The sequence below is a fragment of the Ambystoma mexicanum genome, chromosome 11 (assembly GCF_040938575.1).
Source record: "Ambystoma mexicanum isolate Mex_15411 chromosome 11, UKY_AmexF1_1, whole genome shotgun sequence".
Taxonomy (NCBI): domain Eukaryota; kingdom Metazoa; phylum Chordata; class Amphibia; order Caudata; family Ambystomatidae; genus Ambystoma; species Ambystoma mexicanum.
In genome coordinates this window covers 44,292,542-44,307,155 of record NC_090934.1, presented here as the reverse complement: position 1 = coordinate 44,307,155, position 14,614 = coordinate 44,292,542, and positions in this window count along the sequence as shown.

Genomic DNA, 14,614 nt, shown 5'->3' with positions numbered 1-14,614 from the left:
TGTTTTAGGGGTTTATTCCACAGAGACAGCCAATCTTTGGAATGAGGCCGACCGGCGTCACCTGTTGGTTCGCCAGTGTGTACTATGTACTGTAAGTACGGCCTAACTAGTATTGTATTTAATGATATTTGGCACAGACAAACTAGACATGCTTCTGAATTTCAGTGGTCAGTTCATGGTAGTTTTGAAATTGCCCGTATAGAGTATTTAGAGTCTATATTGTTAAAGGAAAAAGCTAGGCAAGCAGCATTTGTTGTAATTAAGGATTTGAGAAAGGAAGCTATGCAGCAATTTAAGAGTAAAGAGAAACATGCACGTCAACATCTGTCTAATACTGAAAAAGCATTATTGTATGATCAACAGAAACAGTCAGAATCTGTTGGATGTATGGATAGGGCTTTTCAAATTGGAGTACAGAAAATGTATCCATCTCAGCATTTTCATACCTCAGACGAGCTGATTAATAAGCTGTTGAATGAGCGTAGGACTGTTGCCACTGCACCACCTCCTTATGTGACTCTCCCAGCTGTTTTACCTCTTCCCGCTGTTGCACCTCCTCCCGTTGTTGTTCCTGTTCATCCCGTTGTTGCTCCTTCTCCAGTTGATCCTCCTCTTCCTGTTGTTGTTCCCCCTTCTGCATCTCTGCCCTTACCGACAGTTGCTGTTCCCGTAATTCTGTCTTTACTGCCAGCGGTAGTGTCTCCACTACCCCTTGTACAAGATTTGTCTGAACTTTCTTTTCCAAGTGGTTCTGCTCCACTTGTAGCAATTGAAGGGGCGAGTGCTGATTCAAGAATACTGACTCGTGGTACAGTATCTAAAGCTAGAAAAAGAGAATTGTATGCATGGGCTAAGAAATATATAGAAGAAGGTGAAAAATCAGCTGTTTTAGTTGCGATTTCTGTCCAAGAAAGTATTCCTGAACAGGCTATTTTGATAGAGGGGATGGGAATGCATTTGGCTGATATTTGGAGTGATTTGACAGACATGAATGTCCCACAGGGGTTGAGGTATTTCAACATCCTAGCTCGCTCAAGGGACACTGCGGAGAAAGTACATGAGCATGTTGGGATGGTATTTGAGTTTAAGACTGAGTTAGATCAGTTACGGAATGATGAAATAGATGGTAATAGAGTGGAAGCCTCATATGTGCAGAAACTATTTGTTCCTTCATGTAAACCAATGAGTAAAGAAACGCGTATTTGTACAAGAGACGCGCTTAGATGGATTTCGGAAGTTTCAATATCTCCCATTGAAGTATATGACACGTTTAGTCAGTATGCGCCAGCAATGCAAAGGAAAGTGTTACAGGTAATGGTAGAGTACCTACAGGATGAGTTTATGAAGAAAAGGGTTTGTTGTCCCGCAGATTTGATGGTCATTTATAAAAGAGCATTTTCACCCGAAACTGCTTTGGCTACTTTGTCACTTGATTTAGCTTTGTTGCTTAATGAACGTTCAGAATTGCCTACTTCTCAATTGTTCCTAAAGTAGAAATTCCAGCTAAGGCTGCAACAGGTGCAGCAGCCACTACTATTGAAGCACACTATGTCTCACAGTTTGTTCATGTCCCATTTTCTAGACAGGAAGTGAATACCATTAGACAAACAATTCCAGATATTAGAAAGAATCCAACAGGATTTGATAAAGAAATTGAATCTGTCTTGCATTTGTCAGTTTTCACACTGGGTGATATAGACTTGTTGTTCCCTGTGATCCTACCTGCTGATTTATGGAAACAGATTAGAACTGTAGATGATCAGGCAGGGATGGGTGACACATGGGTTAACTTGGTACGGATAGATGGAGAAAGGTAACCGCCACAGGTGATATTGACACTGCCAGACAGAAGAGTAACTAAATTGAAGACTTTGGTTCCAGAGAGAAGAATAGTTTGGGACAAGCTTACAGATTGTATCCAGGGGACATCTGATGGCGCTATCGAATTTTTTTATCAGTTTGAACAAGTGTTTTCAGATTTCAGCGGTCAAGACTTAAGTACTGAGTCAGGAAAAATGCTGTTTGTAGACACATTTGTGCGTGGAGGATTGTTGCCTGATATCCAATCCCAAATTATGTTTATGTTTATGTTTATTATTTGATAATGCGCACAAAACCCAGGGGTGGCCGGGCGCAGCAGGTACAAGGTTACTTAAGCTTAGGTTACATACATACGGAGGATAAGAAACATGTCAGTACAGTGCATACATGTCAATACAAGCAGTTGAAATGAGAGCTAACATGTTACAATGTTAAGAGTACATGTATACAGAGAGGTAGAAGGGTAGAGGCAAAATAGTCTTTGAACTGGATTTCAGGAGTATCACGACAGTTAGGTACAGCGAAAATTAGTTGTCGTTGGACCAGAGCCAGTTTTTGACCTTACTTCTGAAGCTGAAATAGGATAGGTTTGCTCTTAATACAGTGGGCAATGCATTCCAAGCCTGGGCAGCTCTAACAGGGAAGCTTGCTCCACCCGCTTTGGATCGTCTAAATCTAGGGGTTTCTAGCAGGAAGTGGTTAGTAGCTCTGGTGTGGTGGCTGGGTGATTTTCTGGTCAGTCTGGCCGAGATGTAGGGGGGTGCTGTGTTGTTAAGCCCTTTGTGGGTGAGAGATAGTGTCTTGAGAAGGACTCTGTCGCTGATTTTTAGCCAGTGGTGGTCTTTCCTGATGTTGGAAATGTGTGCTCTACGGGGTATGTCAAGGGCTGCTCTGAGAACGTTATTTTGAAGGCTTTGCATTTTATTTATGATAGTTTTATAGTTATGACAGTTTTATTAGCTCCTGCATAGAGGGCTTACAATAGCCCAGCTTCGACATTACTAATGCGCTAGCTAGCGTCATGCAGTTAGTTTTGGAGAGATAAGGTCTACAGGTCCTGATTAATTTGCAGGTGTACGCTGTAGAGGATGCCAAGGTATTAACTTGTTTTTTGAGAGATAGAGTGGAATCAAGGTAAAAGCCTAGTGTTTTTACCTCAGTTGCCACCTTGTTTGTGTTACCATCTATGTTGAAATTGCGATAATTGGCACTTAAGTTTTTTTAGGGTGGAGTCGGAGAACAAGATCAGTATCTCAGTTTTGTCGTCATTTAGGCAGAGGCCGTGGGAGGCCATCCATGCCTGAATGAGGAGGTAAATCTTATTTACTAGAGCTGTGTCTTCGACAAAGTTGCCTGATAGTGGTATGAGAATCTGCGTATCGTCCGCATAATTAGTATAGGTTACCCCTAATCTGTCAAGTTTGTCGAAGAGTGGCTTAGTAAAGATATTATACATTGTTGGGGAGACACATGAGCCTTGTGGGACACCACAGGTGATATGGATTGGGTCCGCTGCAGCTGCAGGGGAGAACTATCTCATCGTACGGTTAGCTAGGAAGGATTGTACCCATGCTATAGCTTCACTTGAAAAATGGGCGGCGGACGCTAAGTGGTTGCATAATACTGCATGATCCACCAGGTCAAAGGTTGCTGATAGGTCAAGGAGGAGGAGCATAGCTGTTCTACCTTTACCCTTCAACTTGTCGATTTGTGTCTTGAGGTCGATTAGGGCCGTTTCAGTACCGTGAAGTGGTCTGAAGCCAGATTGCCGTGAACCTAATAGCTGGTGTGACTCCAAATAGTTTTGGATCTGGAGGTAGGCTACTCTATCAATGATTTTAAGGAGAAATGGGACCGTAGTAATGGGCCTGTAGTTGGTGGGGATTGCTGGGTCAAGTGTCTGTTTTTTGAGTAGGGGCAGTACCCAAGATTTTTAATGTTTGTGGGTACAGTACTCGTATTGAAGGAGGCGTTGATTAGTTTCGAGATGAAGGGTGCTAAATCTCTGGCTGCATCCTTGATGATTTGCGCAGAGCAACTGTCGCCCTGGCAGTTCGATGGTTTAAGGGATAGAATAACCTTTTCAGTTTCCAGTATAGAGATGTTGGTAAACCTGAAGGGTTTGCAGTTGCTTTGAGTAGTCGTGCTGGGAATCTCTATCAGTGGGGTGGTATGAGTTCCGCAAGAGCTCAGGGAGGCTTTTTTCTTAGCAATTTTAGATTGAAGGGTTGTGATTTTATTTGCTAGGGCATTTTGGATGCTGGTGCACCAGGATTTGTCCTTGGGGACATTGTCTATAGGGGCAATTGGGTTTTCCAATTCCCGGAGAATAGTCAAGAGTTCTTTGGAGTTCGAGTTGGCTTTACTGATTCTTTCGTTGAATGAATCTTTTTTAGTTTGAATTATTTCCTTCTTGTAACTTTTGGCAAAGTTGGCAAGTGTAGTTTTATTGTCAGCAGAAGGAGTGTGCCTCCAGATAGCTTGGAGTTTGCGTTTTTGGATGCGCATTTCTTTAAGTTGGGGGGTGAACCATGAGTTACGGTGAACTTCCCGTTTACTTTTATGGAATTTGATAGGGGCATTCAATTCCAGAGCTTTGGTCATGGAGTTGTTAAATGACTCAACTAAACCGCTCGGGTTAGATTCACTGAAACTGGCAGTGAGTGCTGGTAGGTGAAGTGGGAGAAGTTTTTCAGCCGTGATTTCTTTTTTGCTTCTTGTTGGCATGGGGGGTACTATTTTATTCTTGTTAGGTTTGGGCGGCTCTATGCTGGCTGTAAAGCATATAAAATAGTGGTCCGTCCATATTTGAGGTAGAATACTAGAGATGGTGACATCACAGTTATGGTTGGCTATCCAGTCTAGTGTGCGTCCTTTTATGTGTGTAGGACTTTTTGGGTAATGTCATGATTGACTAAAATGGATTGGATAGATTGGGCTTGTTTGTCCTCAACATCGTTAAAGCCCAGGTTAAAGTCACCTAGTAAAAGGAGCTGGGTGGAGTCTTTAATGCTATTAGTGAGGAGACTGGATAGGTCTTCCTCAAAGTTGCCTAGTGGGCCTGGAGGTCTGTACACTAGGAGTATCGTTAGTGTGCTATTGTTGGAGATCGGTATTTTAGCTGAGAGAAGTTTGCACGATGTGATTGCTGGGTGTGTGGTAAGTCTAGCAGCTAGCTGCGTTTTGGTTATGATAGCCAGGCCACAAATTATGACTTCCAAAAGTGCCTGGCATGCGAAAATTGCAGTCTGAAGTATTGCATACGGCTCAGTATTATGAGAATACGGTCAGTACTGAAAAAGAGAAGATAGAAAAGAAGAAGGGAGACTTGAAAACAAAAGTATTGTTGCAGCAAATAGTAAGAGGAACCAGAGGTGGGAATATACAGTTTAGAGGTCAATTTGCACCACAGAGTAATGCGCAAATGGGTCCTGTACGCATGAACCAATGTGCTTATTGCAGACAAGAAGGTCATTGGCGAGCACAATGCCCGATCCTTCAGCAGCGATCGAATAAAACGTATGGTACCATGGGTAGACGATCTAGAGGCCGTCCTGGGATAGGGGGTCCTGGTAGAATTCAGTTTGCCCAGCAACAACAGTCATTTTCACAGGATAGTCAGCAGCATAGTGTTATTAATGGGAACCTTTTTGACAATCCTTTGACTGTTATTTTTCTGAGGATCTTGCATTTCATGATATACTGTTCTGTTAGGATAACCCAAAGCAGAGTCTGGAACTAGTACCTATTCCCGTCGATCAGAAAGGGTCCTACGTTGAGATGAAGGTGGGAAATAGGAAGCATCTATTTTTGATAGATACAGGAACAAAGAAGTATATTGTTGCTCATTCCACAGTATAAGATTTCAGTTGAAGGTGAACAAGCTTTAAACAGAATAGTTTCTGTTTTTGTACATCGAGGAGTGATTGAGGAAATTGCAGGAAGTTTGTGTAATAGCCCGATTCTACCGGTGTATAAGAAAGGAGATAATGCAATTCCTTTCCGTTTTATTATTGATTTGCGCGCTACCAATAAGATCGTTGCTGCACAATTTCCGATTGTGTCTGATGTGACTTCAATATTGACAATGATTCCAGCCACTCATTTTAGTGTTGTGGGTCTAAAGAATGCTATCTTTAGTATTCCTGTACATATTGACAGTAGATATTTGTTCGCGTTCACCCTAGGGGGACGCTCGTTTAAATTCACTCGTGTGCCACAAGGGTACACTGAGAGTCCAAGCATTTACAGTAGAGCTTTGAAGGAACAGCTCGATACACTTGAGTTTCCTTCCGCTTGTACGTTGTTGCAGTATGTTGACAATCTTCTTTTAGCTGCAGATTCAGAAATTGCTTGCAAAGAAGGCACTGTGTTGCTGCTTATCCATCTTGCAGAACATGGGCATAAGGCTTCATTAAGAAAGTCTCAATATTGTCGACAGAAGGTCGCCTATCTAGGCTATCTACTGTCAAAGGGGGGGAGAAGACTGACACCTGAACGGATACAAAGCATCTCTAGCATGTCTCTCCCAAGTACACAGAAAGAGGTCAGAGCCTTGATAGGCATGACTTCATACTGTAGACAGTGGATCCCTAACTTTTCCTTAATGATAAAACCAATGTTGGCATTGACAAAGAAGGGCATTTCTTTGCCTTTACCATGGAACATGGATTGCCAGAAAGCTATTGATCTGCTCAAGGCTGCGTTGTGTTCAGCACCAGTTTTGGGCACACCAAATTACGACAAGGCCTTTGTGCTGTATGTGCATGAATGTGTTAAATGTGCTTTGGCTGTGTTAACGCAGGAGCATGAAGGAAAGAATAGACTGTGCAGTTATTTTTCCTCCACGCTTGACCCTGTTGCATGCGCTTTGCCGAGATGTTTGAGAGCTATTGCTGCTGCCGCTGCATCTGTAACACAAAGTGAGGGTATGGTTCTGGGTCACTCCTTCACCATGATGGTACCTCACTCTGTAGACGTTCTATTAAACAGAACGCAGATGCAACATCTCACATCAGCACGACTTACAAGGTATGAGCTGATTCTATTTGCACCGCATATCCAAATTAAGAGATGTTGCTCATTAAATCCGGCCGAACTATTGCCTCTTCTGCAAGAAATTGCTTGCCTTGATGAAATGTCACATAACTTCCTCTATACCACAGAGCAAGAAACTAAAGGCAGAATTGATTTAAGTGATACACCTTTAAAAGATCCACAAGGGGAGCTGTTTTGCGATGGCTCCTGCTTCAAACTTCCGTATGGTACATCCACTGCTGCTTATGCAATCACTACATTAAGCACTATTGTGGAAACCAAAAGAATTCCACGTAACTCTGTGCAGGACGCAGAGATTATTGCATTGACCGAACTTGTGAACTTTCCGAAGGGCTTAGTGTGAATATATTTACAGACAGGCAGTATGCCTTTGGGGTGGTTCACAACTTCGGTCGATTATGGGCAGAGAGAGGTTTCTTGACCTCGCATTGAACTAAGATATAACATGGTACCTTGATGGTTCGGCTACTTTGAACACTTGCGCTTCCTACCCAGTAAGCAATAATGAAGTGCGCAGCACACCAGAAGTAACAGATGATGTGGGGAAAGGAAACGCTTTTGCTGATAGAATAGCCAAACAAGCTGTGACCGATTTGCATTCCAAAATGTATATACCGAAAGAGGTCACTAACACTTGTGTGATAAACGTAGGAATTGGTTGTATAAAAGATATTCAGGCTGATGCCACTCCAGACGAACTTAAACAGTGGCTGAGGGTTCAGCAAGTTTAGACGATGAAGGTTGTTGGGTAGATTATGGAAAGATATACCTAAACCCAAGCAGCTGAAAGATGTAGAGCATTTGCTCCTTTCTGAGTACTGTGACCAGTTGCTCAAACTTGTATTTGATTTATCAACAGGAGCGATAAGCCCGTCCCAGTAAAATACAAGGGTCCAGGTCATCGACTCCGACCTGGCGACTAGGTGCTCGTCAAATCGTTTGAAAGAGCCTCCTGTCTCGCTGGAGAGGACCGTGTCAAGTCCTCCTTGCCATACAGACCGCTGTAAGAGTGGAAGGGAAACAACACTGGATTCACGCAACGCACATCAAGAAGATACCTTTTCCTCTGCCATACGACAAAGAGGAAGAGAGGAAAATTGTTCACTTTGATACTCATCAAAAGTCTTTTCTAACCAACACCGAGGGTGTCCCGGAAATCCTTCCTGAGCCTGTGGGGCCTGTGAGGCCTGGGGAGACTGCTGCTTTGCCTTCAAGTTCTTATTCGGATCTTTCTGCACCATTGAGCCATCTTGCTTCTGCTCCATCACGTCCTTCAGGAAGCGACGACACTCTGTTCACAGATCACACCGTACCTGGAGTCTTTAGGTAAGATCTGCGTCCGAGACACCGGATTTACAGCACAGCATCGGCGGCTGTGCCCACAAGGAATCATCATTGAGCCAGTCCCTTGTCATTTTTTGCTGAAAAATAAATAAGAGGCTGCGACCGGCAAAGTTACCTTCAAGCAAGATAGGCCACATGGTCAGGAGCCACCAACGGATGAACTGAAAGAGCCTAACGGAGAGGCTTCTAAACGGACTCTGAGAAACAATGTCCCTTCCTAAATCCACTCGTCCGGAGCAAGCCATTGGTCTTGTGGCTGATAAAGAATCTATTCATCACAGATCATGGTCCTTGAGGACCCACTGTTTTTTAATCACAGTGCTGGTTAGTTTAATAATTATATTTGCGATTGGGTTCTGGTACATGGAAAGAGTGCATCCACTTGAGACTTTGTTACCCACTGAAATTATCTCCACTGTGTCTCCACCTTTCGTGCATCTGCACACTCTTCCCCCTCGTGACTAGTAACACTCTCCTAATGATCATGAATGCGACCCATGCGATTCTGAACAGGACAAACTTGTGGGTGTGTTCACACTTGCCACAGCACAGGGAAAAGGGACTGGGCTAGTATATTCATCCTCTTCTATTAACTACTGCATGCTATGCCTCGCTCAGGGTGCTATTCTTCGGTCGTTGGAATGATAGTATTTCTGGGAACTTCGATGGGACTAATCTAAATGAATTTGAAAGGTGAGTCTTAACACCTCTGGGACGTTCTCTCTTTGCAAATAGAAGCAAACTCAATGTTGCTTCTGTTAGGCCTTCTGATAGACTCTCATTACCTTTTCAGTCATTAATTTCCTTCAAGATGGCTCCCGTAGGCAACCGGGATGCCATGCCTTCTTCCTATACTATTAATCATAGCCCCAACCCTGTTTCTTTCTGTTTACAAAGGGAAGGTTCTCAGCTAATGCGTAGATTTGAGGGTTGTACTAACATTGCAAATCTAACCAGTGAGGACAGACCTTTGTATGTAGGAGACCCTGTTTACTTTGTTTGTGGCAATGAGGCCTATCCTTGGTTACCCAGAGATTGGCAGGGTACTTTTTACTTGGATATCCTGTTACCAGGGGTATATGTGGCTACCACCCTTGAAGTTTCTAGAGCTCGTCCAAGGCGGGATGAGAATCGTGACATTCCTTCACAAGTCATGGGTGATGTAGCAAATTCCTTTGTTCCATTTTGGGGACAGATAATGAATTCTGAGGATATTAGAAGACTAGCAAGGGTACTGGAAAAGACCATCAATAGGACCACTGATATTCTGTACAACATGACGCTGGAGCAAAAGGCAATTAGACTAGTGGCCCTCCAAAATAGGATGGTGTTAGACGTCATTCTAGCTGAGCGTGGTGGGGTATGTAAATTGGTGGGATCCATGTGCTGTGTTCTTGTACCTGACACCTCCCCTACCATATTCAAGGCAATACAAAATCTGCATATCTTGAGAACTGAAGTACATGTCCCAGAGGGAAACTGGGATCTTAGTGCTTGGTTCTGGGACTTACTACGATCGTGGGGTTGGAAACTCTTTGCAGTCCTAATGATAGTTCTTGGTATTCTACTGTTTTGTTGTTGTTGGGTACAATGTCTCCCTGCCACATGTTCGATGTTAGGAGGATGTTGTGCACAAACGATAGGTACACTAGGACCAAATTTACATACACCCAAGGAAACTACTAATGTTTTAGTAATGAAAGATATTACTATCAAGGAACTTATGGCGATTGATATTTCTGAAGAAAGGGATTCGGGATGTATGGACATTGAGGAATGGGGTTTTGAATAAAGCGAATGTTTGAGTAATGCTCTTGGCTTACGCCAAATGGAAGGTTTGTTAAACTGTATTCGTATAATACCGCCTTGTTATGAATATTGGCCTAAGCCCATTCGCGTTGCACAGAAACCACGTTGAAATGCTTTGATTTCTGATCAACTTCGCCGCTATTTTAAGAACTCTCCGCCATTTTGATTTTAACTCTTGCTTTGTGTCCTAAAATGGTGGACTGTGTTTTCAACTACAGCCAAGTCAAATGACTTTTGAGTTGTGTCAACATTTAGGCTGACCGAGAGCAGACTGTTTGTTCTGTGCAAAGAAACCTTGTGGCTCGTATGAACAGCAACCCAAATGTTGTCTGCACTCACAAGCCTCATCCTCATCTAAACAGCGAAACAATATAGAACAAACTCAGACCATGTGTTTTTGCTGAACTGCATTGTATCGATTCTTGAAACAAGACTTACTGTGGATTAGAGAACCAATGTTACCATTGAAATTTCATGGACAAGCAAACTTGTTAAATCTGTTAAACAATATTGTCATATTTGTCATGTGAACTGGGTGTGAACCCTAGCATGTATATTATTAGTTTGGAGAGGGGCTGGACAATGATTGGAGAAATGTATAAAAGAGCCCACATTTAGATGTCCAGCACTGTCACCCCTCACTATGTCTGCTGGTACACACTGTGAGGTGTTGGGAGCCAGATAGCTATCTGTTTTGCTTTGAATTCTGTACAGAAATAAAAGATACTTATATCTTTCAACCCGTGATTGGCAAATTTCATTTTGTGGTACTAAGCCTCGATATTTCTTTGGTCTTACAGAGCTCACTTCCACACCTTCGACTTGATCTTATCTAGAGCCCGCTTTCACACCCTCAACACGATCTTATCTAGAGCTCACTTCCACACCCTTGAATCGATCTTACCTAGAGCACGCTTCCACACCCTCGACTCAATCTTACCTAGAGCCTGCTTCCACACCATCGACTCGATCTTACCTAGAGCCCGCTTCCACACCCTTGACTCGATCTTACCTAGAGCCTGCTTCCACACCCTCGACTCAATCTTACCTAGAGCCCGCTCCCTGCAGACTCTTCTAGCCCATTGACTTTGATATTGGTTTTCCCTGATGGGTGGAAACTTGTTTGTGACTATTACTGCTGGGAAAGGCTTGTCGATTTCATTGGAAGGTTTACTTTTCCTCGCATATACTAACCTTTTAAACTTTTCCTTCCTTTCTGCAACCCTATAACTAGTGATATATAAAAATGCCATTACTGTCCTTGTGAATGAAGTCCCTTCAGGGTGTAGCAAGTGTTGGAAGCATAGCCAAAGAGTATCCACTAACTTGTATCATTCTGAAAGTATTTTAAAGTATATTTACTGTGTAGATTATCTTGCCACCATTTTTAAGAATGCTTATTTAAAAATTGATGTTAATAACTAACTGAACACTTGGAAATGTTACTTGTATTTGTGAATTTCATTGCTACAGCTCACATTTATCCCTCATGAGATGGGCCTGGCTGCTCAGTCACACTAACAACTTGTGTAGTACAGACCTATACCAAAAGGTGGGTTACCTAATACCAAGCAGAGAAGTGTACACTGTGTGAGACTACACAATTCTTGCCTAACAGACTGCGGAGTGCCCGTTGAAGCCCTGCAGCAGTGCTGACACTATTCCGAATGGACAGGGAAGACCTGCAAAGGGCGACTTCCTCCCTTAGGCTGGTGGGACCAACTAACCTCGAGACAAACTCTATTTTGGCGCAACCCCCGACTTGCTGAGACATTCCAAGGCTGCAGAAGCCCAATACCACTTGTGTGTACATTGTCTTCAGAAGTCCCAGTCCGGCCAGATCTTTGTAGACGTCTAGAGGACCCTACAGAAGCAAGAAATATGCATCCAGAGTCCAGGACCGAGGGATCCAGGAAATCCTAACCAGAGCGTTTTGTTCTTCATTGGCGCTGAACCACAAAGCTGCTGAATCGACAGAAATCCATTGCTGCCGAGTCCCTAGAGTGCTGCCACAGGAGCCCGCCTGACGTCCTCACTTTCGTCACCACGATCAAGGACCAGGAACAAGGGTCTACTGCATTGCACCGTGAAGGCAACCAGCTGAATACTTTCTTCATTTTCAAGGTACTATGGGGTTGGGGTATTTTATCCTGTTGCCATTTGGGGTGCATTTTAACCCACCACCAAGTTGACCTCCACTACCTGCATTGGCTTTACAGCTTGTGCTTTCTAAAGGCGGCAACTCTTGAGTTGCTGTGATTTTCTCTTTTGAACACGGACGAAGACATTTTTTCTGAGAAGAGTATCAGAACTTTGACTTCGTCCATCGTCCATTGTCCTTATGAACCCATTGGCCTTGGCAGTGCTTGTTCCCTTACAGGTCGTAAATATTGTACACTTTAATACTGGGATAATTGACTGCCTTCATCCCTTTGGGATAATCAAACTGTTCTCATCGCTTATCAGTCTTTTTTGATCTAACTCTAACCCCAACCTTTCCTTCGTGAAAAACTCATATTGTAAAGGTGGTAGTATATAAATGCTCTACTGACCTCAAATGACATTGCCTCCGGGTGCTGGAACATGTGTAACATAGGAATGAAAAACTCACCCTCTTTGGTTACTTGTTGAATTGAACCTTAACTTGGAATTGCTATTGGTTAATTACTGCTTTTTAAAGAATGCTTTACAGATCTTCGTGTATAAATAATAGTGTTTAATTGGATACTTGTCTTTACTAGTTTCATTGCACAGCTCACATTACCCCTCTTAAGAGAAGCCTGGCTGCTCAGTCACACTACCATACCAACATGTGTACTACCGGCCTGTATTAAAAGGTGGGTCTAATACGAAGGAGAGGTCTTGTGTAGTCCTACACCAGTTGGACTGCATTCATTCTTACCGAACGCCTGGCTATTGGGGAATGTTACAGGTTAGTGGATAAAGACCAAACGGAAGGCTTCAGAGCACATTCCACAAGGGGCATGGCAACCGCTGCTGCTCTTCAGAGAGGTGTTCCCGTCAGACAATCGTGCAGCGGCCATTTGGTTGTCTGGTCACACTTTTTTTAAACATTGCTACTTGGATTCATCTTCCAATCAAGAAGCACCATTTGGGAAAGCGGCGAAAGCGGCTGTTCATTAAGTCCATGCTAAGAGTTAAGACCAAATATAATTCGTACACCCACCCAATTATTACTGCTTTGTATCATAAGATGAGGAATACGTGGGAGGACATACTCCATTCGAGGACCAAGTTACTTACCAGTGGTAAGCTTCTTTCGATTGATGTTCCCCTCACGTATTTCGCATCGCCTCTCCCAGCCTACCTCACCGTAGAATGTACGTGTTCTTACATTTTATGCTTTCTTGGAGCCTATGGGCTATGGTATGCCTGATAATTCCTCTACAGTAGGGGAAAACGGAACTGAAGCCAACTGTAGCTGCATGCACCATTTTCGACAGTCGAACAGAGGCCCTCGAAGGACATTGACAAGACGCACAGCGCCTGTCGGAAATAGATTCTGAAGCAGCTGAAGCTGGAAAGATATTTTATCATAAAATGAGGAATACGTGGGAGGAACATCCAGTCGAACGTTACCACGGGTAAGTAACTTGTTCTACTGGTCCATTGAGTTCAGATTGATATGCAGTAACTAGTGCATTGCTCCTAGGGAGCAGTGGGATCAGGTGGCCGCATTAAGTGAAAACCAATGTATTGGTGACTGGGCATTCTTTGTTAATGTGCGTATCCCACTTGCACAGTAGTTTGGATTTCTTTGGGACTTAGTTTAGTTTATTATTTGATAATGCGCTCCAAACCCAGGGGTAGCTGGGCGCAGCAGTTACAAGTATACTTGAGCTTCATTACATACAATAATACAATAATACATAAAGAAAGAATAGTACAAGTGTTGTTAACGATTAACAAGCAGGTAAGAAGGTACAGGCCGAGAGGCACTCTTATGCAGCGAAGGAGTCGGATCAGGGATCAGGAATATCATATCAGTTATTCACAGTGGTTAGTCAGTGGTAGGTCCAGGCAAGGAGAATTAGTGGTTAGTTGTCATTCGACCAGAGCCAGTTTTTCACGTGGCATCTAAAGCTCGCGTATGGTAGATTAGCTCTCAATGCAGAGGGAAGGGCGTTCCATGCGCAGGCAGCTTTCACAGGGAAACTGGCTCCACCCGTTTTTTTTTTTGTTTAAATTTGGGAATTTCGAGTAAGAGGTGGTTAGATGCTCTAGTGTGGTAAGTAAAAGATTTTCTGGTTAGTCTAGCCGAAATGTATGGTGGTGCAGCGTTGTTCAGTCCTTTATGAGTAAGGGATAATGTTTTGAGGAGGACTCTATCGCTGATTTTTAGCCAGTGGTGATATTTCCTAGTGTTGGAGATGTGTGCTCTGCGGGGTATGTCCAGAGCTGCTTTGTTTTGTAGTGTTTGCAGTTTGTTTACAGTAGTTTTGCTGGTGCCCGAGTAGAGGGCGTTACAGTAGTCTAATTTAGACATTACTAGGGCGTTGGCTAGCGTGATACAGTTGGTTTTGGAGAGGTAAGGTCTGCAGGCCCTGATTAATTTGCAAGT